Raw genomic sequence first — 4,908 nt, 5'->3', positions numbered from 1 at the left:
ATCCGGATCCAATTAATTATTTAATTAATAAATTAATTAATAAAATTTTTCAGTGAGAGAATTGAGCTGCCTTGGCGGAGGTCTGTGCTCTCCGAGTGCTCTAGTTACCATTGTTTACCCCTTACAAACACACGCGCACACACGAGCACGCACGCACGCACGCATGCACGCACGCGCACACATACACACGTTACCGAGTCTCGTCCAGCTTCGCTTCTCCTGCTCTTGCCTATCTACCGGCTCCCTGGGATGCATTCACTTGCACTCGTAGACAGAGATGGAGACGTAGAGGATGCACAGTTTGACGGCCGTCGCCAGCGTGACAGGTTAAATATCTATTCAATGCCTGCCGCCGCTGCGCAGTACGCGGAGAGAGAGAGCGAGAGAGGGAGAGAGAGAGAGCGAGGGCCAGCAACGTAGTATAGGCTGTACAGCGTGCACGCTCCAGACAGCTGCATCGAGCATGTGCAGTACAAAGCCAGACATACTGGCTGGAACACCGCTGGCTGTCTGCAGCGGCTGAAGCATGCAGCACGCACCGCTGAGCATAATTGTTCAATGCATTTTTTGTCTACGCAAGCCGGCAGTGGCGGTGCAAAGTGTTGCACACTCTGCGGCATCTACGGGAACCAACAGCGGCGCAGACGACTGCTTACAGAGAGAGAGAGAGAGAGAGCGAGCGAGGGAGACAGAGAGAGAGAGAGAGAGAGAGAGAGCTAGGTTAGCATCGTTTTTCCTCATGGAAAAGCGCCATATTAAAGTGACTTGGCAGTACGTATCGTTGCTTTTCTGTCGGTCAAGCGGTTGAGACCACCGCGAATTAGAAAGAGTTAAGAATATTTAGCCCGAACATGATATTGTAAAAATCTCCTGGCTGGAGTGTGCTGCCACCTACGTGTACGTAATAAATTGCAGTCTAGTGAGGCTCTCGAACCAACACGTGACCAAGACGAAAAGAATCACTACCAGCTCCACTGCTGCTGTACTCGTATGACAAATACTACTGATTTAGTATGACAAATACTACTGATTTAGTATGACAAATTCTACTGATTTCGTATGACAAATTCTACTGATTTAGTATGACAAATACTACTGATTTAGTATGACAAATACTCCTGATTTCGTATGACAAATTCTACTGATTTAGTATGACAAATACTACGGATTTCATATATGACAAATACAAATTACAATGTACGTCTGATATAATAAATGTATAACATAAATAATTATTCACGAATGGAGAGTTTGTGCTCAGGTCAGGATGCTCAGGGCGTTATGGAAAGATCAAGAGATGTACGTTCCAACCTAACTGGAATTCGGAAATAAGAAAATGTATACTATGTGTAGAATTAAAGATATCAAATTATAAGCTGCGTTCACACGAGGATTTCAGTACCGTACTTGAGCGTTCACACGCTAAAAATATACGCGGCTTATTCAGTACCGTACTGAAATACGCGGCTTACTCAGCGCGGAATCACATTTCGCGCCGAGTAAGCCGCGTATTTCAGTACGGTACTGAATAAGCCGCGTATATTCGGCACCACGCTGGCCGCGTATTGTCTGTCGTGTGAACGCAATTTCGAATTGCGAAACTGTAGTGCGCTTACCTAGACTGGTACCCATTCGCTACATGACGTTAGTGTGGCGTGTGGAACTGTCGACCGGGTACCAGTCTATATTATACCTAGCCAGCTATGCCTCGATTCTCGTGTGAATGCTCCGGGTTGTCTTAGCACGGTATTTCAGTCGAATTCAGCACCAGATAAGTACGGAACCAGCGAGGCCGTGTATATCGTGTGAACGCAGCTATTGTTGGTGCTCTTGTTAATAATAATAAAAATAATTGTAATTTATTTATAACTAGAAAGGGCAGTTGTCGCCAACTACATGTATCCCCCGTGATTTAGTATGAATGAAATATCTCTGTAAGGACGTAGAAGGTAGGTAAAGTTAAATAAGTCACAAAGACAAAGGTTTGTTACACAACTCATCTGCCTGAGATGTGCAAGTATGTTAAAATTGATTGCCTTATACCCCTTTTATACTGCGCACGACTTTAGCCCGCTTCTGAAGCGGGATAACTTTTGCTCGAGATATTTAAGTCGTTTTATACTCCGCACGACTTTAGCCCGCTTCTGAAGCGGGATAACTTTAGCTCGGGATAAGTCGTTTTATATTGCGCACGACTTTAGCCCGCTTCTGAAGCGGGATAACTTTAGCTCGGGATAAGAATTTTAAACTGCTGAAGCAGGATAACTTTAGCTCGGGATAAGTCGTTTTATATTGCGCACGACTTTAGCCCGCTTCTGAAGCGGGATAACTTTAGCTCAGGATAAGTAGTTTTATACTGACGTTAGCTCGAGTCTGAATCGCACCTGAACCACCTCCTAGAGCGAAATAACTTTAGTTTGGGCTAAGTATGTTTCGACCTTTTATACTGGGGTTATCCCGCTTCAGGTCGTGACCTGAAGCGGGATAACCCCCAGTATAAAAGGGGTATTAGGGGTTTTGGTACGTGACACACCTTCTCCCCGGTCAATTAGGGGCCGAGTTATAGAGCGGAAGGGAAATAAGATGAAGGTCAAGGTCAAGGTCAATGTCAAATAAAGGTTGCAGTGACCTGGTTTCAGTACGCGACACACCTTCTCCCCAAGATGTGTAAGTATACCAAGTTTGGTCACGCTAGGTCAATTAGGGGCCGAGTTATAGAGCAAAAGGGAAATATGGTCAAGGTCAAATAAAAGCCACAGTGATGTGGTTTTGGTACGCGACACACATTCTCCCCAAGATGTGTAAGTATACCAAGTTTGGTCCCGCTAGGTCAATTAGGGGCCGAGTTATAGAGCGGAAGGGAAATATGATCAAGGTCACGGTAAAGGTCAAATAAAGGTCGTAGTGACCTGGTTTTGGTACGCTGCGCACCTTCTCCCCATGATGTGTAAGTAGACCATGTTTGGTCACGCTAGGTCAATTAGGGGTCGAGTTATAGAGCGGAAGGGAAAGTGTCTGCGGCGGTGGCGGCGGCTGGACAGACATGAAACCATAGTATCCCCGCCGACTTCGTCGCGGGGGATACAATAATTACAAGTCTGTGTAACTGTAAATGAGTGTGCCAAGAGTAGAGACTTCTCTCAGTCTTACATGTAAACTGGTGTTTGTGTTCACTATAAGTATAATACCAAAGAATAGACTCAACCCTCTCGTTCACATACTGCACTGCAAAAAAATTATGGGTATATAAACCAAGCTAAGATGTCTGTTGGCTATTGAAGTGATCCATAACTCTGTAGAGTGCATTTAAATGTAGACTAAAGGCACACTAAAGGAAGAATGAGCTTTTCAAGTGTCATTAACCATGCGAATACAGCAAAAGCTGAACATGCAGTTTTAAAGATATAAAATATGTTCATCCTCTAACGGTCAAACCAAACTGAATCTTTCAGCATACACTTCTTCTAAGGCCTAATCTCAACTGGCATTTCTTTGCAATCGGACAGCATTTAACAGAAGCCAGTATGCCATGAGACGTGTGCACTGACATGTGACTTGGTTTTGCGAGTTAACTTTAACCCACAGTTTAAGAAATTTCATGAACATACAATCAATGAAAAATCGAGCCCGACAGAAAACAGATTAACAATGTTTGTTTACCGTAATGCACATGTATGCAGAAAAGGTCAAGTCTACTGTACAAGTAGTCAACAATTAACGGCATAGTAAGCCAGTAGCAAGTATAGACCAGCCCAAACACTATCTAGGCCTATAACTCAGTGGTTCTTAACCTTTTTTTGAGTCATGGACCCCTTTGAGAATCTGGTGAAAGCTATGGACCCTTCCCAGAAAAATAGACATAAGCACATGTACACACAAAATTCTGCATGTGCCTGGTTCACGGACCCCCTGAAGCCCGTCCATGCCACAGGTTAAGAACCCCTGATCTATAGGAATTAGGATATATATGACACGATAATAGTACGGCATAGCTAGTAGGGACAGTGATTTTCCGTTTCAAAAAATTGCCTTTTCCGTTTGGGAAAATCATGAATTCCGTTCCAAAGTAAAGAAAAAATGGAAATTCCGTTTTGCCATAGAGATTGTACACACCAAAAATGCAAAATTCCGTTTACATATATATTTGCATGAAAAAAAAGTATTTGGTACAACCTTTGAAACCGGAACCGGCACCGAAACACAGGGCTACCAAAAGTCGTAATTGTAAGTCATTTTGCTCTGAAACTTGTCTGAATGTAAACCATATCATTACGAATGCTATTGTCAACTGTTTGTTTTTCATTTTATTGAAATTTCTATGTTGTAATATGTTCAAATTACGTTTTCTGCGTTTTTCTGTTTGAAAACAGCTTTGCCGTTTCCAATGGCCGTTTCCGTGTTCTCCGTCAGTTTTCCGCGATGGCGGAATATCACTGTCCCTACATAGCACGTTATAGTAAAGTGCGCTGACAGTGTTTCACCTGGGAGATTGCATGCACCTTCTGTTGAGAATGCAGATTTATGCATTTTAGTGGAATTGCATTATATATAGCAACTCCTGCATCGTTATAAATGTACGCACAAGGCACTACCATAACGCTGCAGCCGTACGTGGTTTGTTCCATAGAAGCTGGACTTGGACTTGTAACCATCCTGAGTAGTGCACAAGACAAGATTGCTCTGGGTAGTCGCGTTTGAAAGAGGGGTTCTTGTTATGACACGTGCACAAGCGTCCAAACTTGCAAGTGTATTTTATAATTTAGCATCTCCTTTCCTTTATCCAGCTCTACATTATCTTAACATGTCAACTCTCTCTCATACCTCTCTCTCTCATCTCTATCCTCTCTCCCCCTCTCCCTCTCCCTCTCTCTCCCCAGCCATTTCACTCTCACTCTCTCGCTCTCTCTC

The 4,908-nt window shown here is 43.6% G+C and overlaps 1 protein-coding gene across 1 annotated transcript in view; it reads right to left on the bottom strand.

Annotated features, from left to right (window-relative positions):
• The window catches only part of LOC106815779, a 53,315-nt gene that overhangs the window by 33,387 nt on the left and 15,020 nt on the right, over positions 1-4,908 (bottom strand). The gene's annotated exons all lie outside the window — the stretch shown is intronic.

This window comes from Priapulus caudatus, unplaced genomic scaffold, assembly GCF_000485595.1.
Source record: "Priapulus caudatus unplaced genomic scaffold, Priapulus_caudatus-5.0.1 Scaffold1199, whole genome shotgun sequence".
Classification (NCBI taxonomy): domain Eukaryota; kingdom Metazoa; phylum Priapulida; class Priapulimorpha; order Priapulimorphida; family Priapulidae; genus Priapulus; species Priapulus caudatus.
This window is presented reverse-complemented; position numbering and strand designations above follow the sequence as displayed.